Below are 26,340 nucleotides of genomic sequence, written 5' to 3'. Positions count from 1 at the left end.
TTTGCAATTCCTGGAGTCAGCATTTCAACCAGTTTTCATCTATTACTAGTCAGTCAGTCAGTACTCTGCACTGTACTACTACTACTCATGATTATGGTATTTGTTAAATGCTTACGATGTGCCAAGCACTGTCCCAAGTGCTGAGGTAGATACAAGATAATCAGGTTGTCCCACTTGGGGCTCACAGTTTTATGGATTTTAAAGATGAGGTAACTGAGGCACAGAGAAGTTAAGCGGCTTGCCTAAGATCACGCAGCAGACAAGCGGCGGAGCTGGGATTAGAACCCATGTCCTCTGACTCTCAAGCCCGTGCTCTTTCCACTAAGCCATGCTGTTTCTCAGCGGTTGGGAGAGTATAATATAATAGTAGAACAGACACATTCTGTTATAAATACAATAGAATATATAACAGATGCATATATTTAAAATATATAACATTCTGTTATATATTCTATTATTAGTAGAACACCCTTTAAGAAAGACACAACTGGGGAAATTGGTCTTGACCGCCACTGTTCAAATGAAGAGAGGTTAATAGATGTATAGTATTTATTGAACACTTACTGGATGCAGAACACTGTACTGAGCACTTGGGAGAATACACTACAACAGAGTTGGCAGACATGTTACCAGCCCACAGAGAATTTACAGTCTAGAGGGGGAGACAGACATTACTATAAATAAATAAATTACAGATATGTGCATATGTGCTGAGGGTAGAGTGAACATCTAGTGGTTAAAGGGTACATATCTAAGTGCATAGGCAACACAAAGGGAGAGGACAGAGCATGGGCTTGGGAGTCAGAAGGATCTGATTCTAATCCCAGCTCTGACACTTATTTGCTGTATGACCTTGGGCAAGAAGTCACTTCTCTGTGCCTCAGTTTCCTCATCTGTAAAATAGGGATTAATACCATGACCCCCATGTGGGACATGGACTATGTCAAACCGGATCAGCTTGTATCTACCCTAGTGTTTAATATAGAAGCACATGGCATAATGGATAGAGCATGGGCCTGAGAGTCAGGAGGTCATGTGTTCTAATCCCATCTCTGCCACTTGTCTGCTATGTGGCCTTCGGCAAGTCACTTTACTTCCCCATGCCTCAGTTTCCTTATCTATAAAATGGGGATGAAGACTGTGAGCCCCATGAGGGACAGGACTGTGTTCAACCTGACTTGCTTGTATTCGCCGCAGCATTTAATACAGTCCCTGGAACATAGTAAGCACTTAACAAATTACACAGTTATTATTATTATATAGTGCCTGGCACATAGCATTTAACAAATACCATAAAGAAAAAGAGGTTTTAGAGAAAAAGAGGTTGTAATTAAAGGTGTCTTGGAGGAGATATCATTTTAATAAGGTTTTGACGATGGGGAGAGTGGTGGTCTGTCACAGATGGAGGAGGAGGGAGTTCCAGGTCAGAGTGAGGACATGGGAAAGGAGTCAGTGGTGAGTTACATGAGATTGAGGCCCAGTGAGCAAGCTGGGGCTAAAGGTGTAAAGTGTGTGGGCTGGGCTGTAGTAGGAGATTAGTGAGGTAAGGCAGGAGAGGCCAAGCTGATTTAAGTTTTTAAATCGATGGTAAGGAGTTTCTGTTTGATGTGGAGGTTCTTGAACTGTTTTTTTTTTTAAGGAAAATGATGGGGCAGCAGAATGAATTAAGGACTAGACCAGGGAGAGGTTAATGAGGAGGCTAATGAAGCTGTAAAAGCAGTGGAGTAGAGAAGCGGTGAAGTGATGAAGTAGAGAAGCGGTGTGGCTTAGTGGAAAGATCACAGGCTTGGGAGTCAGCGGTTGTGGGATCTAAGGTCGGCTCTGCCACTTGGCAGCTGTGTGACTTTGTACAAGCCACTTAACTTCTCTATGCATCAGTTAACTCATCTGTAAAATGGGGACTAAGACAGTGAACCCCATTTGGGATGACCTGATTACCTTGTATCTACCCTAGCCCTTAGAAGAGTGCTTGGCACGTAGTAAGCACTTAGCAAATAACATAACTAGGTCATGGGTTCGAATCATGGCTCTGCCACTTGTCAGGTGTGTGACTGTGGGCAACTTACTTAACTTCTCTGTGCCTCAGTTACCTCATCTGTAAAATGGGGATTAACTGTGAGCCTCACGTGGGACATCCTGATTACCCTGTATCTACCCCAGCGCTTAGAACAGTGTTCTGCACATAGGAAGCACTTAACAAATACCAACATTATTATTATTATTATTGTTATTTTTTAAAGTGGGATATGATAAAATGCTTGGATCAGCACAGTAGCAGTTTGGATGGAGTGACAGACTAAATATGTGGGTTGAATTCATTCATTCATTCAATAGTATTTATTGAGCGCTTACTATGTGCAGAGCACTGTACTAAGCGCTTGGGATGAACAAGTCGGCAACAGATAGAGACAGTCCCTGCCGTTTGACGGGCTTACAGTCTAATCGGGGGAGACGGACAGACAAGAATGAGAGGTGAGTTGAGGATAATGCAAAGTTAAGGGCTTGTGGGACAGGGCGGATAGTGGTGTTGTCTACAGTGATGGGAAGGGCTTGGAGAGGACAGAGTTTTTTATGGTATTTGTTAATCACTTACTATGCGTTAAGTGTTTGGGTAGATATAAGTTAACCAGGTCAGACATAGTCCCTGTCCCACACAGGGCTCACAGTCTGTTTCATTTTGGACATGGTTAGTTTGAAAGGTTGGTGGGACATCCAGATAATGATGACCTGAAGTTAGGAGGAAATGCCAGATTGCAGAGAAGGAGAAAGCTCAGGGCTGGAGAGATGGGAATGATTTGCATCGTATTAATACAGTGATCGAGTTCTCCAAGGGAGTAGGAGTAAATGGAGAACAGAAGGGGACCCAGAACTAAACCCGGAGGAACCTCCACTGCTGGAGGGTGGGAAGCAGAGAAGGAGCCTGAAAATGGGAATTAGAATTAGCGTTCAGAGATAGAAGAACCAGTGTCAGTGATACCAAAGGTTGGATAATGTTTCAAGAAGGGGGAAGTCGTATAATGTCGAAGGCAGCTGAGATGTTGAGTAGGATTAGGTTGGAGTAGAGGCTGTCAGATTTGGCAAGAAAGTAATTGGTGATTTTAGCAAGGGCCATTTCCATAGAGTGAAGGGGGCAGAAACCAGGGTGAAGGGGATCAAGGAGAGAATTGGAGGTCAGGAAGTGGAGGCATCAGGTGCAGACAACTTACTCAAGGAGTTTGGAGAGGAATGGTTGGAGGGAGATCGGGCTACAACTGGAGGGAGCCAAGGGGTCAACGGAGGGATTTTTTAGAATAGGGTATATATGAAAATAGGTTTTCTTTTATATGTGGTATTTGTTAAGTGCTTACTATGTGTCAAACAGTGTTCTGAGCACTGGGGAAGCTATAAAATAATCATGGAAGATACACTCCCTGCCCTCTGTGGGACACACAGGGCTTGCAATCTAAGAGGAAGGAGTACAGGTTTTAAATCTCCATTTTATAGATGAGGTAATTGAGGCACAGAGAAATTAAGTGACTTGCCCAAGGTCACACAGCAGACCTGGGATTAGAATCGAAGTTCTAATCTTCTATAAGAAGCCGTGATCGGTTGGAAATGGCAGCCAGGAAAGGATGAAGGGAGGGGGCAAGTGTTTTGATAAGGTATGAAGGGATGGGCTAATGCTGCAGGTGGAGAGAATACATTTTGAGAGGAGGAGAGATATTACCTCTTGAAATACTGCTGGGAAAATTAGGAGAGTCCAAGAGGGTACACGAGGAGGGAAGGACTGGAGAGGAGTAGAGGAGATTTTAGGAGATCACATCTGATGGTTTCAATTATATCAATAAAATATGTGGCCAGGTCATTAAAGGAAAGAGATTGGGGGTGAGGCAGGGGACAGGAGGTTTGAGGAGGTAATTAAACATTGGGAACAGCTGGTGTGGACAATAGGTATGAGAGTCAATAAAGATGGAGAAGTATTTTTGTTGGGCAGAGGAGAAGGCAAAATTCAAACAGGTGAGATTGTATCTGAGATGGATGAGGTCAGCCAGGTGTTTGGATTTCCTCCAGCGGCGCTCTGCCTCTCGGGCACAGCAGCGGAGGAAGCATAGTGTGAAGGTGATCCAGGGTTGTGGGTTGGTGGTATGAGATCGTAGTTTGCTAATCTTGAAGGATCCCAGGGGTCTGGTTGGTTTTGGATGCCAGTATTTGAGGAAATGAGCCCCAGCCAATAAGAGATGGTCCTGGCCCTCTGCAGAGTTCAGAGGCACATTGAAAGTCTGATGGGCCATGGTAATACAGATTGAGGTATTTGTTAAGCACTTACTGTGTGCCAAGCACTGTGGACATACAAGGTAATCAGTCCAGACACAGTTCCTCTTCCACATGGGGCTCACAGTCGCTCCCTATCTAGACTGAAAGTTTGTTATGGGCAGGCAACATGTCTACTAATTCTGTTGTACTGAACTCTCCCAATCGCCTAGTAAAGTGCTCTGCACATAGTAAGTGCTCAACAAATACAACTGGTTGATAGCTATTTCATCTCCATTTTACCAATAAGAAAAGTGAGGCTCAGAGAAGGTAAGTGACTTGCCTAAGGTCACATGGCAGGCAAGTGGCAGATCTGGATTTAAAACCCAGGTCCCTTGAGTCCAAGGCCTCTGTTCCTTTCAAACAGGCCACTCTGCCTCTCTAGGTCACTCCGTATAGTGTACTTCAGATAAACTTCCTCCATTTACCTAGTAAAAAAAGTATGATGCTATCGAGATTTCTAATCCTACTCTATTTCCAACATACATTTTTTAAAGATCTGTCCATTAAGCAAGAGGAATTTATTGGGCATAATAATTTATTATTCACAGGAACCAAAGCTCTGCAGCACCTATTTTGGAATCCAGACTGAACACTAGGCATAATCATTGTCAAAGCTCCCCAAAACCTTAAAATTGTAAAAGAAAAACAAGGTAAGAAAGACACGCTAATAGAATAAATCAGTCCTCGGAATCTGCAGTTCATTGGCGTGGCCTAGAAGGAAGAAGTTTAAGGAGAAGAACTAGCACATCAGCGAGACAGTCTGACTCTTAAAACCCTCCCATCCTGGAATTGACAGCCTTGAGTCAGCTAACAGGTCGAGGGCCCCACATGCACCTAAATTCAGTTTTAGCTAGGGTAAAGGATGGAGATTAAGTGGGGCAGGAGAAAACTCTCTCTCTCTCTCTTTGATGGAGTGCTTTGAGAGGGTAAAGGCAATAATAATACTAAAAATAATAATAATGATGTTGGTATTTGTTAAGTGCTTACTATGTGCAGACCACTGTTCTAAGAGCTGGGGTATACAGGGTAATCAGATTGTTCCACTTGAGGCTCACAGTCTTCATCCCCATTTTACAGATGAGGTAACTGAGGCCCAGAGAAGTTAGTGACTTGCCCACAGTCACACAGCTGACAAGTGGCAGAGCTGGGATTCGAACCCATGACCTCTGCCTCCCAAGCCCCTGCTCTTTCCACTGAGCCAAGCTGCTTCTCTAAGGCAAAGCATTGGATAACTTGCCAAAATGGAGTGACATTGTTGAAGCCGGAAAAATGGCACTCGGTAATGGCTCAATTTATTCAGTACCCATTTGTGCTGGTGAAGGCATCTTAGTGAAGACATTTTTAGTGCATTTTAATCCAAATAAATGATTTGGAGCAGAAGGAGACTGGGCGATGGGGAACAAGTAAGAAAGTCGATCATGTGCAGGATGATCAGAACATGAGAAAGGGCTCTGTGATAAGAAATGGGGAAACAGGGCCGATTAAAACTATAACTGGTGCCTAAAAAAACCTCATAATGATAATAATAATTGTGGTATTTATTAAGCACTTACTTTGTGCCTGGCACTGTACTAAGCATTGGGATGGATATAAGCAAATCGGGTTGGATGCAGTCCTTATCCCATATGGGGATCACAGTCTCAATCCCCATTTTACAGATGAGGTAACTGAGGCACAGAGTAGTGAAATGACTTGCCCAAGGTCACACAGTGGACAAGTGGCAGAGCCCTGGATTAGAACCCATATCCTTCTGACTCCCGGGCCCATGTTCTATCCACTAGGCCATGCTGCTTCTAATGTTCTTGAAAGAACATTCAACTTCATGGATAACAGAATTCACAAAACTGGAAAGAAGAATAAGCTTAGGGAACACCCACTAACCTCTTCTAAACCTTGCGGGCAGGGAATGTGTCTGTTTATTGTTATATTTTACTGTCCCAAGAACTTGGCGCAGTACTCTGCACACAATAAGTGCTCAATAAATACGATTGAATGAATGACTGAATTTGAATCACAGATATAGCAGATGTTATGGATCTGTACTTTGTGAAATGGCTACTTTCTGTCCTTTTCCAGATAATAAAATGAGACTGTAAGCCCGTCAGTGGGCAGGGATTATCTCTATCTGTTGCTGAATTGTACATTCCAAGTGCTTAGTACAGTGCTCTGCACATAGTAAGCGCTCAATAAATACTATTGAATGAATGAATAATTAAATTCTCAAACTACTCTATGGGCTTTTAGGAAAACTGGCTTCAGAACATGAGGCAATTGCTTCAAGGTGCAGCATGGCAGGGGGCAGGCGACTTGTTGGGGCTTGTCATCTTACCTATAGGAAGGAGGACCTGTGTGAACCCGGGCAGGGAACACAATAATTCTGGAATAAGAGCGGGGCATATGATATCATTACACTCTGCTGAATTTGCATGCAGTATAACATGATGCCACAGATGTTGTCATGTGCACATGCAGTGCAGCATCATGTCATCTGTAATGGTGCCAATGTTCGCAGTAAATATGGTAAATAATGGGAGGGGTAGCAAATTCTTTCCTGCCTCAGTGTGCCCAAATCTCTAAAGCCAGTCCTGGGTTTGAGGATAGAGAAAAGGTTTTCTTCCTCACTATATTGTAAGGGCCTTGAGGGCAGTGACTGTGTTTGCCAACTCCATGGTATTATACTCTTCCAAGGGCTTCATACAATGATATAATAATAATAATATTGGTATTTGTTAAGCGCTTACTATGTGCAGAGCGCTGCTCTAAGTGCTGGGGTAGATTACAGGGTAATCAGATTGTCCCACATGAGGCTCACAGTCTTAATCCCCATTTTACAGATGAGGTAACTGAGGCCCAGAGAAGTTAAGTGACTTACCCACAGTCACAAAGTTGACAAGTGGCAGAGCTGGGATTCGAACCCATGACCTCAGACTCCCACGCCCGTGCTCTTTCCACTCAGCCACGCTGCTGATCTCATTAAGTGCTCAACAAATACCACTGATTGATTGGAGGAAACGAACTGCATACGAGCAAGCAACCAACCAAAGACTTGTTTGTTTTCCTTTCTGAACATGGTCCTCCCTCACTAACCTCTCATCTCCCCACCCTATTCTCCCTCCCTCCTGCATCAACTGTATACTTAAATCCATACCCCTAAACTTTCTGATACTCATCTATCCCCATGGCACTTAAGTACTTATGTCATACTTTGTTGCTTCTCCTACCTGCAGTTGATTTTAATGTCCGTTTCCCACCCTAGGTTGTAAACTCCTTGAGGGCAGGGATCATGTCTACCAACTCTACCGTACTTTCCCAAACACTTAGTATGGTGCTCTGCACATAGCAAGAGCTCAGTAAATATAACTGATCGATTGATTGATTAATTTGATTAACTTGAACATGGAGCTCCGTGTTCAATGTTTTGAGTCCTCATGTTCACCGGACGACAAGGTGACTCTGACGGTAAATGTTGACTTAGAATTTCTCACTGATAATTGTTGAGCTTGATTACCCCTTGACATCTGGAGGTTGTAAGCGGGGTGTCTTTCTTGGGGAGAAGGGGAGAAATTTGGTTAGCACTTACAATGTGCCAAGTAATTTGCTAAGCTCTGAGGTGGATATAAGAAAACAGATCAGACAACACAGTCCCTGCTCACATGATGTTCACAATCTAAGTGGTAGGGAGAGCTGGTATCATATCTTGATTATATAGATGAGGAAACTGAGGCACAGCAGACCAGTGGCAGAGCAGGGATTAGAATTCAGATCTCTTGATTCCCAGTCACATGCTCTTTCCACTAGGCAATGCTGGGTCCTAGACTTTCTACTCAGTTGGGTTTTTGTCTGGAAATTCCCTGTATGCTGGTCTCCAACACGCTTCTTGAAAGTTGGGATTTGCTCAGTACTTATTTTCTTTTCTTAGACAATATTCCTTACACACCAACATTGCTACAGTATAAAGCATACGTCCCTCTTTTAAAAAAAACCAAACCTATTTTAATGGCATGCATATTTATATACCCTGTATAATTTGTAGTGCGTTACATATTATTATGTTCCATTATATTTAGACCATATAATCAGCACTTGAAGATCATTGTTGACTTTAAGATTAAGATGCCTTTGGCATCTCAGTCCACTTACCAGTCAGTAGAACGCCAATTAACAGGACCAAGCAGAAGCACGGATGTGGCCCTGTTCAGCCTACCACACCCCTCCCCACTAATCAAAGCCCTCCTTAAATATAACTATGAGGCATTCTCTGACTAATAATTAGGATGGCCATAGGTGAGTCTCCATCTATTCAATGCAGGCGGGTGCCCCTGTGAGGAAATGATCTGCTTCTTGACTGTTCTCTTAGGTGTCAGTGTGGCCTAGTGAAAAGAGTAAAGAGCTGGGAGTCAGAGGATTGGCCTGCTAGGTGACCTTAAGCAAGTCACTGAGCTTCTATAATTAATAATAATAATAATTATTATTATTATTATGGCATTTGTTAAGTACTTACTATGTGCCAAGCCCTGTTCTAAGCACTGGAATAGATACAAGGTAATCAGGTTGTCCCACGTGGGGCTCAGAGTCTTAATCCCCATTTTACAGAGGAGGTAACTGAGGCATAGAGACGTTAAATGGCTTGCCCAAGGTCACACAGCAGACAAGTGGCGGAGCTGGGATTAGAACCCGTGTCCTCTGACTCCCAAGCCCATGCTCTTTCCACTATGCCACACTGCTTCTGAGCTTTTCTGTCTCTCAGTTTCCTCATCTATAAAATGGAAACTAAAATGTCTGTTCTTCCTCCTTCTTAGATTGTGATCGAAATTGGGACCAGGACTAGGTCTAACCTGATTATCTTATGTCCACTTCAGCACTTATTACTCAGTGCTTAACACATATCACTGTTATTATTATGGCCATGGGTCCCCCAGGACAGTACTTGGCAAACCATGGTTACTTGGTTCAATTTTCCATTATGAAAATGACCCTCAATCCCAATTAGTATAGACAGTTGGTATTTCTCTGAGGGCAGTATTATCAAAATTGCTGGTTTCTGATATTAACTCCTCAGGAGTAAGATCCTTGAGGGCAGGGACTGCATCTTTTTTTTTCTTTTACAGCTTTTACTATTCTCAGGAATTTAGTACAGTGCTGTCTATATACTGTATGTACTCAAAATATGCTTTCGATAATCATGGTGGTAACTGGTCAAACATCTTGAGTGTCCGTCACCTTCAAATCTAATCTCAACATATCCTTATCCCGTTTTGCCTCTTATACTAGATGTTGCCTTTAAGAACACCACTGGACTAGTCAGCACCTAACTTAGAAACCATTTAAGCTCTTTCAAAACTGCTAAATCTGCAAAAATCACTTGCACTGGGGACCCAACTTACATCTAATAGCTCACTACCCATGGCTCTTTCCATCTATTGGTTAGGGTTGTGGAAACAATTATTTTATCTTCGCCAGGTAATGAATGAGAATCCAGTTCCTCTTAATGTACTGTTTTATTCCCTATCGTGACAGAGTCATTGATAGGCACTCTAGGCCTTTGGCAATCAAGACCTCCCTCCTCTCACCCTCCCCCGCTCCCGCCTTTTCTAAATAGTCAATGCTAACAAGAAGGTCTAGAGATTTCAAACAACATCTTGAGTTCCAAATTGTGTTAGTCAGACTTCTGCAAGCAAAAGCAAAAGGGCAAACCTCCAAAATTCAGCTAGCGCCCAACTGTTCATGTCATGGTCTATTACTGTACAGCACAGTCACATCTGAAAAAATTGTTCCAGAACTACTGTAATTTAGGAAATTTTCAATTTCCTGTAAAATATATATTTTTTTGCAGAGCTATGAAATCACTACATTTTAATTCTGTTAGACAAATATAATACTGTTAGTATTTGTTAAGCGCTTACTATGTGCAGAGCACTGTTCTAAGAGCTGGGGTAGAGACAAGGTAATCAGGTTGTCCCACATGAGGCTCACAGTCTTAATCCCCATTTTACAGATAATTTGCAAATATTAAATACCATTAACTGTATTTTGTAATTTGTATTACAGATAATTTACAAATATTAAATATCATTAACTGTATTTTGTAATTTGTATTTGTCTGAGGCAGAAGAGGAGCAAAAAACAATTATTAAAAAAATTATTACACAGTAGTGTTGAAGTTTGTAAAACAGGATCCTTTACTAGTGATTGGACTTTGATGAAGTTTTTAACTCAAGAACATAGGATCTGTAAACAAAAAGAACCAAACAAAAAAAAAATCTGTCAAGAAAGTATTGAATTCCTTTAATACTAGTGTAATATTCCCTATTCCTGGGATAACTGGCATTCATCTGTTCTCCCTTCTTAAAGGTTTAGCTGCTCTTTAAAAATATAATTCTAGATGTGCCTCTAATTACTGCTTAATATTGCAATGTATTGGGCCAAACACTTGCTACTGACAGTCAAACGTCGTTCTGATGGAGATGGAAAGGCAGAGAGAGAGAAAGAGGGAGAGAAAGAGCAGTGCCCTTTGAGCAGGACTGTTTCTGCAGCTGTTGTGTACATTAATCCAGAGAGCAGATCTCCCAACACTAAATATAGCAAGCTGTATCCTTTTACATGTTAAAAAAAATTAAAATGAAAATCTCTATGGGTCATATTGTCTTGGGTTTGCTTTTCTTTAAGAAAGAAATATACATTACTCTGGAATCATACGCTATAGGTTCAATCCACTATCTGCTCAGACCCACAGGAAAATGAGCATCAGAAAAATCCCAACTCTAAAGATTACAGGGCACGGCTTCCTTCTGCTGATTCTGCTGTAGGACCCAAATAGGGAGTAGCTTTTGATAGTGTCATCAACCCCCTCCAAGTTTTATTACTCTGCAGAACATTCTGTTTCTCTTTCTTGCTACTTTATGTAACACATCAGACATTGCCACATATTTAGAAAGTTAGTCATCCTCCATGACTGTCTTATCAACTTGAAGTAGCATTCTTCAATACTCTTTCTCACAGAGTTAGTTCGCCTTGGTGCAGTTATCAAAACACACTTGTGAATGAAAGATCAGACATTACCTTACTTTTTTAATTGACCCAGTTGGGGATGTCCAACTCTGGTTCTTCTCAACGATGACAGTTATCCAGGAGAAGTTTAAGATGAACGGAGACAGGAAATGTGGAGATTCTTCTCTTCCTTGGGGATAAAGTAGCAGTCCATTGGGTGTGAGGAGTTAACCTTCGTTTCGGCGAAGATGGCTGTGAGAAGCTGGACAACCTGTCACCACCGGAGCTAGAGCATTTATCAGTTCCCAGGTCCCGAGTTATTTTGAGCTGTATAAACCATGTGCCTGGGAAACATTCCACCTGATTGGACAGGAGAATACTGAGCGAAGGGATTCCACTGCAGGAACAGCACCTATAGGCAACCAGTCTCTTTTGCTACCTATAGAATTTCACCTTTAGCTAGATCCTCAGGTAGGTTTGCTGATTCACCTTTGGGATGAACCTAAAAACTCACTGACATGCTTAATTTTTTTCTGAGTAATGAGCACTGTCTGTTTCAAAAAGAAATGTCTGGATTTAGCCCTTTTTCCCCTGCTAATTCTTTTTTTTAAAAGTGGTATTTGTTAAGCACTTTCTATGTGTCAAGTACTGTTCTAAGTGCTGGGGTAGATACGAGTTAATCAGGCTGGATACAGTCTCTGTACCAATGAGGCTCACAGTCAAATAGGAGGGGGTACAGATATTCAATCCCCACTTTGAGGAAATTGAGGCACTGAGAATTTAAGTGATTTGCCTAGGGTCACACAGCAGGCATGTGGCAGAAGAGGGAATAGAACTCAGGTCCTCTGGTTTCCAGGCCCATGCTTCGTTCACTAAGACATGCTGTTTCCTATTCTGTCCAGGGTCTTAACGCTTTTTAAAACAGACAATGCACACTGAAAAGACCAAGGAAACCATAATTTTGCAATGTCATTACAAATGTTCATAAGCCTCTCCTTATTACATATGGGGTGTGCAAATTTTACAAGACAGATGCAAACATGACTTCATAACGAAAGATCCCTATCAGAAATCTTCCCAAAGGGGGGAGAAAAAACAACAAAGAAAACTAGAAAGCACTATGAACAAGCCCCTTTAGAATGATGATGATGATGGTATTTGTTGAGCGCTTACTATGCGCTAAGCACTGTTCTAAACGCTGAGGTAGATGCAAAGGTAATCAGGTTGTCCCACGTGGGGCTCACAGTTTTAATCCCCATTTTCCAAATGAGGTAACTGAGACACAGAGAAGTAAAGTCACTTGCCCAAGGTCACACAGCTGATAAGTGGCAGAGCCAGGATTAGAACCCACAACCTCTAACTCCTAAGCCCAGGCTCTTTCTACTAAGTCACACACAGAACCTGTTTCAATATCAAAACCACTATATTATTTGTTACATTTTCAAAGTAATGCACTGAGGTTCCTTGAGAGCAGGGTCACGTCATTTACTTCCAGTGCAAGTCCCCCAGTGCTTAATAAAAAGTAAGCACTCAATAAATGCTGGCGATGAATGAATCTCTAAGAATTTAACCCAATTCCCATTCATGCCCATTGAAATCTTAAATTCAAATATACCACTTCGAAAATAAAGATAGGTATCTCCTGTCACATTCCCTAGCAATGAGAATCCATAAGCAAACCATCATCTGATCAAAATCTACTTTGTCAAAGTGAAGGGGCATAGTAGATAAAATTAATTTTAAAATTTCTAAAAATATGTCTTGCTAAACGTGATTCTTAGAGAATGGAATATAGTGTTTCAGTGTAATTTTTCTCATCTTTGCTCTTAGAAGTTCATATTTAAAGGTCAGTCTTTCTTCACCACCATTAAAATATATCAGGGCTGTGTGGTAGGTCTAGTCCTCGTCAATCCATTCTATGTGGCCTTGCTTAAGGATATGATGAGGGAACTGGAATCTCACGTCAAAATACACTTCTGATCCCCTGGGAAACTCTTCCAACTCTACAAGCGATAAGCATCATGAAGAGTTTTTAAGCCAGTCATCCAGACACTGACCTAATTTGATGAATGTGCTTTGGAGGCCATAAAAAAAAGGACATTATTATTTTTTTTATGGTATTTGTTAAGCACTTACTATGTGCCAGGCACTGTACTCTACTGGGGTAGATACACCATAATCGCTTGGGATTCAGTCCCTGGGCCACTTGGGGATCCCGGTCTTAATCCCCATTTTACATAAAAGATAACTGAGGCATAGAGAAGTGACATGATTTGCCCAGGGTCGTACAGAAGACAAGTGTAAGGGCTAGAATTAGAACCCAGGTCCTTCTGACTCCCAGGCCTGTGGTCTCTCCACCAGGTGATGCTGCTTCTCGCATCATGGCTCCAATATTTTTTCCATAACACTTACATATTCCATATATTCTATTACTTCCTCTTCTATGTAATTTTTATTAGACCCTGTCTCCTTCACTAGACTTTGAGTCCTTGAGGGCGATAATAATAATAATGGCATGTGTTAACCGCTTACTATGTGCAAAGCACTGTTCTAAGCATGTATACTAATTCTACTGTACTCTCCCAAACAGTAGTGTACACAGAGTTAGGCATTCAATAAGGACTACCAATTGACTGATTGTTTGGTGGACTTTGGGAAGATAGAGTAAATAAGACAATGTGATACCAATAAATTAATCTCTGAGCAGAGTTTTGAAAAATTTGGAAGCCCAAGAGATAGATTTAAAAGCAGTGACAGGTGTATGTCAATCAATCAGTCAACCATATTTATTGAGCACTTACTGTTTGCAGAGCACTGTACTAAGTTCTTGGGAGCATACAATATAATGGAGTTGGTAGGCATGTTCCCTGCCCACAAGGAGCTTACAGTCTAAAGGGATTAATATGGGTTAGGTTATTTATATAGACTTACAGGTAATGTGTCCTTCATATTAAAACAGCAGCGTGGCCAAGTAGAAAGAGGATGGTCCTGGGAGTCAGAGCACCTGGGTTCTAATCCTGGCTCTGCCATTTGCCTGTTGTGTGACCTTGGGGAAGTCACTTAATATCTCTGTGCCTCTCTTTCCTCTTGTGTAAAATGGGAATTCAATGCCTGTTCTCCCCTCTACTTAGATGGGAGCCCCATGTGGGACAAAGACTGCCTGACCTGATTAACTTGAATCTACCCCATTGCTTAGAACAGTGTTTGACACCTATTAAGCACTTTTCAAATATATCAAACGTATCAGTGAGGTAAAGAACAATATTTACATGCACTCAGAGTGGGAACGATAGTTAAATAGCCTATAGGTCTTTTAGTTGCATTACCTCCATGTTTAGGATATGGCCACAGCAAAAATATTTTTATATGAGGACTCATTACATGTAATGTCTAAAAAAAACCTAATCCATACTCATAAAAAAACACACAAACCCTACCTTTGTCTCTTCTGTGGTATGGCAGACTAGTCAAAATTGTTTTTCCGTGGGATAATTGTTTTCTGCATTTATATGCAAGACTGAAATACCTACTGAATAGAGGAAAAAAAATCATCTTTATGACAAACAGTTACTTGGGTTTCTGGCAAATTGTAGAACATCATCATTGTGGGAACAAAGTTGCTAGCTTCCCAGTGTTACGTAGACCAGAGCTGGGCCAGAGAAACCTGGAAATATTACCTATCATCAGCCAGTCATGCTAATGCCATGATTCCAAGAGTGGATTTAGAAATGAAGCTAGCAGCATGTGGTTCGAGGAAAGTTGTCCTGTCTGTATGGTGCTTACCACATGGGTTGGCTTCTCACCTGCTCAAATTCTAATCAAAAGCAAAATTTTTCTATGGAAAAATGTTCTTTCTACAGCTTTCTTGACAAACTGAAGACTCCCTATTTCCCACCGGTCTCTTTTCACACCTTAGATCTAAACATAATACTATTGCCTCCAAACCTATCTGTCTCACAGGTATAAAGAGCAGTACTGAAAATTAGCTGGAATTAGCTCAATGCTTTCTACTCCTGGACACTGGAATACTGTGATCTTTAAAAAAATATATATTTTTCAGTGAGTGCTAATTCAGAATATATCTGATGTTGGAATTCTGGTCCCACAGATGATGGGGCAAAAATGGAAGAGAAAAATATGACTTGAGCCACCTCCTGGGTTTTCATGCTCCTTATGAAGTCCCTCATGAAGAGTCATTATTGGTTTCAAGAAGTGAGTTGAGAGCAGAGTGAATATGTGTCCATCTTCAGTTCCCTCTCCCCCTTTTTATTTTCAGATTGTGAGCCACACAAGGGACAAGAACTGTGCCTAATTCCCACCTGTATATTCTTTCCCAGTACTTAGTTCAGTGCCCACAGAAGCCTTTAATAAATACTATTATTACCACTATAAAGGAAAATCTTCTCCCTTCAGCCTCTCTGCAATTATCCAATTGTTCAAGCCTCAAGTATTGGTGGTGGCTCTGAAGAATGATGTGATACTTAAAGTGATACTGTACTCCCCTCCAAAAAGCTGATGAATGCTGTTTAGTTTCAGACCTTGGGCAATCCAGTTTCTTAGTTAAAAATTCCAGATTCCTATTTAAAAGTGCCCCAGGAAGGTAAGAGAGTCAACCTGCAGAGATGTTGAACACAGAATGAATCTGATCTTGGAAATGCTTTTCAGGTGTTTTTCAAATCAGCCATTCAGCTACAGAAGGTTTATTTATTTGGGGATGATCCACAGAACTGTCTGGGAAACTGAAAGATCCAGGCTTCTGGAAGCCTTCAACAGAATGTTAACACTGGGAGTTAATATGGTATTAAAATAAAATGAGTTTTCTGGATTTATTATTTTTTTCCAAAGATCTGGAAATATGAACATTCTAAAATCCTGACTTGCACAATCAATCAGTGGTACTGATTGAGCACATACTGTGTACTGAGTACGGTACTTAGCATCTGGGAGAGTACAATGCAACAGAGTTGGTACATTCTCAGCTTGGCTTACGAGAAGCAGCATGGCTTCTTAGAAAGAGCACGGGCTTGGGAGTCAGAGGTCATGGGTTCTAATCCTGGCTCTGCTACTTATCAGCTGTGTGACTTTGGGCAAGTCACTTCACTTCTCTGGGCCTCAGTTACCTCATCTGTAAAATAGGAATTAAGACTGTGAGCCCCACATGGGACAACCTGATTACCTTGTATCCACCCCACTGCTCAGAACAGTGCTTGGCACATAGTAAGCGCTTAACAAATATCATTATTATTATTATTGTTATTATTATTGTTCCCTGATGCGTTTTTAAATAGAAGCCTGGAATTTTTAATCTTAGGGAACTCTATTGCTCAGGGTCCATAACTAAACAGTATTAGTCTTTTTTTTTTTTGCAAGTACAGCATCACTTTCAGTATTGCATTATTCTTCAGAGCACCACCAAGAGTCAAGGCTTGGAAGATGGGGTAATTGCTGAGAGGAAGAAAGAAGATTTTCTCTTGTAGTAGTAGTGAAAGTATTTACTAAGGACTTATTCCACTGAAGTTTAGTCTAGCGGGGGTGTAGTTTCTTAGACCTATTCATAGCACTTCGAAGTGGGTGGTGTTCAGAAACCCCCACACACTTCCTCTAATGCAAAGCAAAAATGTCTGTCCCAAATCTCCTTCCAAACATGAATGACATCTGGTTAACCTATTGCACACGTTAGGTATTTTGCCGTGAACAAAACCAGTTGAAGGATTTTAGTTGCCCTGATATTCTAATGGAACACTGCTTGATATTGAACCAGTTGAAAAGAGAAAATTCCAAATCACAGACTGCTTCTCTAATGGGCTACTGACCAGTGGTTTTATAAGAGAGTCACACTTTTTTTAGAAATTGATCAAAAGAATCTCAAGATTCTGATTCCCTTCTGATTCAAATGGCCCTGCAAGTACTTGCTTGGAAAACCGAAAGAAAGAAAACTGAAAAACAGCAGCAGAAAACTTAAAAACAGTACTATGTCAAGTAGATGCAGATAAATTTAGAGTTAACACAGCAAGCTTGTTATGGGCAGGGAATGTGTCTGCTAATTCTGTTGCTTTGTACTCTCCCAGGCGCTTAGTACAGTACTCTGCACATAGTATGCACTCAATAAAAAAAATTGATTGATGGCAGCAATGTCATTCCTTTCTCTATCTGCAGCACTGACAGAATAAGTCTCACTCCTTAACTTGCATGTCCCACAGCTAAAGGAACATTAAAGCAATCTGATACTACTGTGAGAAAGTAATGAGGGATATTTACAGGATTCCATTGCAGATCCAGGGCGCAGTCATTTGGAACAGATTGCTATTTCAAAGTTGCAAACGGAGGTAAAGAACACCCACGTATTAAGCAGCCGGATCTACAAAAGCATGGGGGAGAGGAGAAATGACTAAGAAAACAGGTCTATCACTGACTACTGTTTGGCTAGTTGCAATATTACAAGAAGAACTTATTCTAAAGAAGAACTGATAAGAAAAGGAAGAGATACCCACACCAAGATTTGTGGCTAGGACAACACTGAGTCTGCGTCTTCATGTTGCATACAAGCTTCATATGTTTATACTATCAGTGCTTGATTAAATATGGGAATATATGTTAATAACCCTTCTCAAAATCCATTTCTCATATCTAAAATGACTTAAAGGGATCCCCATGTGATTTCTGGGAAGAACACCAAGAGACTGCAATTTGCCTTTCTGACATAGCAAAATCAATCAGTGATATTTTTTGAGCACTTACTGTGTGCAGAGCATTCATTCCTTTATTCAATCGTATTTATTGAGAGCTTACTATGTGCCGAGCACTGTACTGAGCACTTGGGAACAAATCAAGACAATTCCTGCCCACAACTGGCTCACAGAGCACTATACTAAGTGGTGGGAGAGCACAATACAACAGAGTTGGTAGATGCGTTCCCTGCCCACAAGGAGCTTTCATTCTAGAGGGGAAGACAGACATTAAAATAAAATACAGATATATACATACATGGTGTGGGGCTGAGGATGGGGTGAATAGCAAGCACTTGAAGCGTTCAGATTCAAGTGCACAGGCAATGCAGAGGGAGAAAGAGTAGGGGAAATGAGGGCTTAATTGGGGTAGGTCCTGTAACCTCCTGAATTTAAGAATCAGAAGTAGAATATGGGGATGAAGGTGAACTAAAAAAGCTTTGGGTCTTAAAATAAAACACATCATAAACACCATAAAGCAACTAGATGGTCCTGAAATTATTTATTTCATCATCCTTAACACTTGTGTATATATTAAAATTCCTGTTTCTTTGAAAATCAATAGAGGAAATTTAAATTTGGCTAAGTCAAAGCACCCAAACCTTGGAAGAGCTATGGTATTTTTTAGGTTATCTTTTAGGTTAACTCTAAAAATGATAAAGCCTGCATTTCCTGCCTATAAACTTTCATGCCCTTTAAATCTACCATGAATAAAGAACATAATAATAACTGTGTTATTTGTTAAATGCGTACTATGTGTCAAGCACTGTATTGGGAAGCAGCATGGCTTAATGGAAAGAGCACAGGCCTGGAAGTCAGAAGGAACTGGGTTCTAAATCCGCTCCACCATTTATCTGCTTTGTGACCTTGGGCAAGTTACTTAACTTCTCTGTGTCTCAGTTACCTCATTTGTAAAATGGGAATTAAGGCTGAGAACCCATGTGGGACATGGACTGTATCTTATCTGATTTATTTGTATCTATCCCAGCACTTAGCATTTACATTAAAAAAAAATGCTGGGATACACACATGATAAACTGTTTGGACACAGTTCCTGTCCCACATGGGCTCACAGTCTAAATAGGAGGGAGAAAAGACAGTTAATTTCTATTTTACAGATGAGGAAACAGACACAGAGAAGTTAAGGGATTTACCCTAGGTTACACACCAAGTAAGTGACAGAGTCAGGATTAGAATCTAGATGCTCTAACTCCTAGGGTAGTGCTTTATCTACAAGACAATGGACAAGAAAATTGGGTGATGGCTCTAAAGCCAATAGCAATAAATAGAAAAGCAGCTAGTCCTAGTGAGCAGCACACTTTTCCCCCAACCTGCCCTAAGTAACTGCTGTTAGCTGTCGCAGTGAAAAGTATCCTTCTTTCAAAAATGCCTTGCAAACCTGGGGAGAGGAGGTGGAAGTGGGGGTTAGGATTGATAATTGAAGGATCCTTTCTTCCTTAAATCTGGGGTTTTACTGTGATCATTACCAGAGCTGGGAAATTTGAAGCATAGGAGATTTAATTATGATTAGGGAGGTTTGATTTTATTTTACTCCATATATCTTCAGCTCTTTTAAGATCTTTGTTCCTTTGTTTTCATTTCCTCCATGAAGCACTGAAGATGTGTCAATAGCTATTTGCAAAGCACTAGTAAGATAATATCTGTTTGAATAATTTCTATTCATAACATTGTGTGGTGAGTCAATCCCAGTATGCCAGGCACTGGGTGATTCCACTCAGTTTCTATTTTTAGAACGTGTGGACATATCAGGAGGCTGAAAAAGTCAGAACTGTTTTTGTACTCCAAACCAGTAATCACACTAGCATTAACTACGCAAATCACAATTAGGCAGTAAATTCCTCAGTTAATTAAATCAGAAATTTTAGCAAACTATGAATAGCAACTTCCTATTCAACTTCCTCACTTGAGCTAATAAGATCCAAGATAACAAAAAAATGTTTTTCCCGTAGCAATTGGTTTTACAAAAACTACAGATCTAATTAGAGAGGTATTAAATTGTTGTTGTTACTGGTTTCAACAGGCAGTTGTTGTTTTCTCAGAGACTGTTTCCAAACAATATAATCATAAAATTATCTCTTCCTTTGTAGACTATTACATAGTAATTTTGTGTGTGGCAATTGCCAATGATTCTATATGAGTGTGTGCTGTTCATTATCCTTCTTTATCATTCTACAGTATTCGCCCAAGCACTTAGTACAGTGCTCTACGCACAATAAGCGTTCAATAAATGTCATTGATTGATATCATTTCAATCTTCTATGTGTATTCCAATGTTTAGGGATTGCTGTTAAAGGCATAGATCCAAAATGGAGCCATGGAAATCCAAGATAATATTCTACTAGGCAGAAATAACTGGCAGGAAAAATCATACTACCAATCCATCAGTAATATTTACTGATCACTCACTCTGTACAGAACACTGTACTAAATGTTTGGGAGAGTACAATAAAATTGTAAGACACAATTCCTGCCCTTGAGGAGCTTAGAAGGAATTCAAAGGCAATATTTCATCAGGCAGAAATAAGTGGAGAGAAAATCAACCTAGTACTAAACACTTATTCATGAAGATGATAACAATTCTTGTAAATAGTAAAGGTTAAAATATTGTGCAATGCACATCTGAATCGAGTTTAAGTATTAATGATGATCAGGATCAAAATCACAGATATTTCCATACACATATAGCAAATGTTGACATCTGAATCGAGTTTAAGTATTAATGATGATCAGGATCAAAATCACAGATATTTCCATACACATATAGCAAATGTTGACTTGGTCAATATTGATGTGATGGATTTTTGGATCTTGGAGTGTATTAATGCACTTTACATTATTTCCTATGGGACTCGAAACTGTATATCTGATCTTCGGCTTAACATTCTATTTTCACAGAACCTATTACGATCTGTTTTCAAGGAGCCCCAGTTCTTAAAGTCAATGTCCTAAATTTAAAAATATCAAATGATTCTTTTTTTTCACTTTTGTAACTAAATTGGACTAAAACTCCAAAAGCATTCTGGAGAAAAGCAGACGGCCTCCTTGTTGTGGTGGCAAGGTGTGTAAGGGCAGTAAAGTAGTCATGCTCTGTATTGACGTAGTTCCTTATTCAATCAATCAGTCTATCAGTGATATTTATTGAGCCTTGCCTGTGGGCAGACCACTGTACTAAGCGGTTGGGATAGTACAATACAAAATAGTAGGGATAGATGGTCCCTGCCCACAGGAGCTTTCCAATCAATCAAAGGTATTTATTGGCCTCTGTGTGCAGAGCACTGTACTAAGCAGTGGAAGAGTACAATGCAAAGAGCTACAAAGAGCTCCAAGTTCTGTACTTTGAATTGTTCAAAAAGCTTGGAGCTAAATGAATCAATGTTTATGACTGGTCATAGAAGCCATTTTAAAAGAGTTGGTGTGGCAATACTAATAAGATTTGGTCCCTCTTCTCTCCTCCTGTAAATTCCCAGACCACTGAAAGTACTCACTCCCATAAAGTGTGTCTTTATGATCTTTGCTTGAGGGAATTGGGGAACAGAGAAGAATCTCACAAAGAAAGTCAAGGGAGTTGGCATGAAAACACAGTTTATCAAAGCCTTGAAAATTTTGTTTCCTTAACTAAGTCCGCTAAGTTATGTTCTTCTCTTTTGTTTAGTGGTTGGGTCACTAGACTGAGACGTCATCTCTTTCCTCGTTACCATTTTTACAGGGTGAATTCAGAAAAACCACCTTTGTTCTTTTTTCACAACTAAAAAAAATAAAGCAAGTTGCTCCCAAAGTTTGTAAAGAGCTTTATGACAAAGTGCTTTATAAATCCATGTAGCATTTTACACTTAGCTGGGATAGTTACTGTATTGAAGAGTCTTCCTCTCTAGGCAATTACCATAGCAAATGTGTGATTACTAAACTAGAAAATAATATTTGCGAGTCCTTTGTAGTTAACCTCACCAGGTAAGACAGGACAGCTTGTATAATTCCTACATGTCCTTACTTAAAAGGTTAAATTTCTTAAGGCCCAGACATTATGGGATATTGTGAATAAACTAAGCATTTTTTTCTGAAGTAAGAAACAGACTCCAATAGTGACCCATATTTAAAGGGAGTGCTTTTTTTTTCATTTTATCTAAACGGTGGGTTGAAAAATCCTATTTTTGTATTAACAGAAAAGAGATATTTGCAAAAATCACATCTCTATGTTTACCTAAATGATGACTACATGCATATTTATTGAGCAAGCTGAAAGAGTCCAGTCAGCAAGTATTTCTATTTTTTTCTTCTTCTTTTTTCTTCTTTTTCTTCCCTATTTCAAATTAGAAAATAATCAGTGCATGGATATTCAGTCACAATTAGGTAAGATTTAGTCCATTCATGATGGGACAGAAAGAGATGAGAAAGAACTGAACTGACTTTGGCAGGGAAAGCTCTTGTATATCCCCACAGCACTTATGTATATATGTATAATTTTATTTATTTATATTGAAGCCTGTTTACTTGTTTTGATGTCTGTCTCCCCCCTCTAGATTGAAAGCCCATTGTGGGCAGGGATTGTCTCTCTTTATTGCTCTACTGTACTTTCCAAGCGCTTAATACAGTGCTCTGCACACAGTAAGTGCTCAATAAATACGAATGAATGAATGAATGAATGAATGACATTCTGTGATGTAAGTGGCTATTCCCTCTTTAGGATATCAAGAGGATCGGGAGAGGGAGAAGAAAATTTTTAAAAAAATTCATTCAGAACTTTGGAAAATAAATATCCAGCCAGGGTGGTCTAGTGAATACAGCACAGATCTGGGAATCAGAAGGACTTGGGTTCTAAATCTGGCTCTGCTACTTGTCTGCTCTGAGACCTTGGACAAGTCACTGCACTTCTCTGTGCCTCAGTTACCTCTTCGGTAAAATGGGGATTAATACTGTGAGCCTCAAATGGGACATGGACTGTGTCCAACCTGATTAGTTTATATCTCCCCCAGTGCTTAGTACAGTGCCTGGCACATAGTAAGCGATTAACAAATACCATTAACCCCCCCCGCAGCCCCACAGTCACTTTCGACTCTTGAGTTAACAACCTAAAGTCTATTAAAAAGCACACCCAGAGTCCATATTTAATGGTGGTCTCTTTAATGTCTAAAGCAAAATAACCTACAGTAGTGATTGAATGAAGGCGATTTCCCTGTCCATTTTAACTCAGGCGTTAATCGGTATCTTTGGGTATAAACTTTCTTGTGAGACACATAAAACATCAAGGCCTTTCTAGTCTTCAAAATATCAATTCAATCATATTTACTAAGCGCCTATTGTGTGCAGAGCACTGTTCTAAGCGCTTGGAAAGTACAATTCAGCTTACAGTAGTGATTGAATGAAGGTGTTTTCCCTGTCCTTTATAACTCAGGAGTTAATTTATATCTTTCGGTATAAACTTTCTTGTGAGGCACATAAAACATCAAGGAATTTCTGTCCTCAGAATATCAATCAATCATTTTTATTGAGCGCTTACTATGTGCAGAGCATGTACTAAGCATGTGGGAGGTACAACCCAACTATATAACAGATACAATCCCTGCCCACAATGACCTTACAGTCTAGCGGAGAGACAGATATTAATATAAATATATTATAGATATATACATAAGTGCTATGGGACTATGCATAGTTTATATTATAATATATACTATAAACTGTATTTTACACTACATATAGTATATACTATATTATACTATACTATGCACTTTAATTGAGGGCTTGATACAATAGTTTCTTGCTATGTCTGAATTTAGGAAAAGGACTTAACCCCTGTCAGTAATTTGAAGTCACTAAAGCAAGTTCAGGAAGCCAAGCAGTTTTATAGTAATCCAAAATAGATTTTGTGTCTGGAACATTGAGATGCAACTGTGAGTTCTTTGTGAGCAGGGAATAGGTCTCCCAAATCTGTTATATTGTATTCTCCCAAGCTCTTAGTACAGTGCTCTGCAAACGGTAAGCACTCAATAAATTTGATTGACTGATTACTGGACGCCCTGGAACTTTAGATAAAGCCAGTTCCACTGTGACACCAAAGGGAACAAAACACTCACTAAGGTGTAGATTACAGTGATCTTTGGCAGCTTGGCTTTAGCAAGTCACTCAACCTCTTTGGGCCTCAGTTTTCTCTTCTCTAAAATGAGGATAAGATTGTGAGCCCTGAGAGGGACAGGGAATATGTCCAACCCTATTATCTTGTATCTACCTCAGATCTTAGTACAAAGAGCTTAATAATAATGTTGGTATTTGTTAAGCGCTTACTGTGTGCTTGCTGTGTACAGAGCACTGTTCTAAGCGCTGGGGTAGATACAGGGTCATCAGGTTGTCTCACGTGAGGCTCACAGTTAATCCCCATTTTCCAGATGAGGTAACTGAGGCGCAGAGAAGTGAAGTGACTTGTGCAAAGTCACACAGCTGACAAATGGCAGAGCTAGGATTCAAACCCATGACCTCTGACTCCCAAGCCTGGGCTCTTTCCACTGAGCCAGGCTGCTTCTCAATATCACCATCATCAGCTTAATAATTTGATGACCAGGTAGAATAACAACAGCACCATCTCTGGAAAGATGCCTAAGTAGGCCATCTTCTAATCTGATTGGAAAGTTAGGGATAGGGGCATGTCATGGCTCAGTTGGCTCCCCACCTTGTGGCGTGAGACCAGGCAGAGACTGCGATGGTATGGCCCACTGACTTGTAGACTCTACACAAGGGCCAAAGGCTGAATGGACCCCAAAGACTAATGATTCAGATATAGAGTTCAGGTTTCCAGAGCGATTCAGCCCTTGGCCTCCTTAATGAAGCTGATAACAAGGATGCCAATTAGAATGAAGAGTGATGAGCTTTTGTAACTTGGGGTCTTGTCGATTACAGACAAGAATAAGCCACTATTCCATTTCATATAGACCACCAATTAGCCAACAGCAGCCCAGATTTAAGCCAATCCAGATTTAAACCAATGACCTAGGAGTAAAATGTTGCATATCCCATTACCAGACCCCCGAGCCATCTGGTCCCTAAATACATAACTCCCAACTCACCTAATGCCAGGGGGCTAAACATAGCCAAAGGTACTAAAATATAATCTGATCTGACAACCCAAGGATCAAACATACCAACTTTATCCAAATAAGTCGAGTAGTAACAAATCACAGTGTTGCCCGTGCACTCTCTGATATGAGCTCTCTTTATATCAGGAACTCCAAGAGGTGGAGATATGTGGAAAATATCTCAGACAAAATGTGATAATAATAATAATGACGATGATGATGATGGTATTTACTAAGCACTTACTATGTGCCAAGCAATGTTCTAAGCGCTAAGGTAGACACAAGACAATCAGATTGTCCCACCTGGGGCTCACAGTCTTAATCCCCACTTTACAGATGAGGTAAAGGCACAGAAAAGTTAACTGTCTTTCCCAAAGTCACATAGCTGAGAAGTGGCAGAACCAGGATTAGAACCCATGACCTCTGACTCCCGAGCCCGGGCTCTTTCCACTAGGCCATGCTACTTCTCTAAAGGGATAAAAAGTAGTCTTGTCAGAAGAGGCTGTGTATTTCAATAGTAGAAGGGGAAACTACTCATAAGGCAAGTGCCTCGGATGTTGATTGTTTTTGGTTCTAGATCCTCTTTAATAACAATAACAATAATAATACTATTTGTTAAGCTCTTACTAGCACTTACAGGCTAGCGTGTCAAAAGCTGGTTTTGTCAAGAATTAATCTGTTGACCAAGATTGTAGCTTGAAGGCCCCAAAATCCCTCCCATCCTTTCCCAACTTACTCCCACCTTTACATCCACTCTGACCATTCCCAACCATCATGTGCCTGCTTTCAAAGTCTACCTCCTCTACCTGTGCCTCTGATCCCAACCTCTCTCACCTTCAAACACATTTTTTGACTCTCCTTTCCTCCCTGACCACCATCTTTAATTACTCACTCTCCGATGGGTCTTTTACCTCCGCTTTCACACATCCTCATATCTCTCCTATACCAAAAAGTCTTGTCTGGATCTCACTGCATGCTCCAGATATCACACCATCCCCCTGCTCTTATTCCTGTCCATACTCCTCAAATGAATGATTACAGCCACTGCCTCTACTTCCTCTCCGCTAACTCCCTTGTTGATTCTCTAGAATCCAAGTTGCTGTTGCTGCCACTCGGATGGACTCATTAGCCAAGGTCAACAATGACCTCATCCTTGATAAATCGAATAGGCTCTACTCTATCCTAATCCTCTCTACCTCCTGGCTGCCATTTACACCGTGGACCATTCCTTTCTCCTGGAAATACTGTCT

The 26,340-nt window shown here is 40.5% G+C and overlaps 1 protein-coding gene across 3 annotated transcripts in view; it reads right to left on the bottom strand.

Moving 5' to 3' along the window:
- MYPN (myopalladin) overlaps window positions 1–26,340 on the bottom strand; it is a 131,264-nt gene that overhangs the window by 93,867 nt on the left and 11,057 nt on the right. For 2 of the 3 annotated variants that reach the window (XM_029061428.2, XM_029061430.2), the window contains exon 2: window positions 11,353–11,640. The gene's annotated coding sequence lies outside the window, so the exon portion shown is untranslated. The remainder of the gene's footprint in view (window positions 1–11,352; window positions 11,641–26,340) is intronic. The other variant, XM_029061429.2, reaches the window with a different exon arrangement.

The sequence above is a fragment of the Ornithorhynchus anatinus genome, chromosome 3 (assembly GCF_004115215.2).
Source record: "Ornithorhynchus anatinus isolate Pmale09 chromosome 3, mOrnAna1.pri.v4, whole genome shotgun sequence".
Lineage (NCBI taxonomy): Eukaryota > Metazoa > Chordata > Mammalia > Monotremata > Ornithorhynchidae > Ornithorhynchus > Ornithorhynchus anatinus.
The sequence above is the reverse complement of the archived record's forward strand: the minus strand, read 5'-3'. Positions and strand labels throughout refer to the sequence as shown.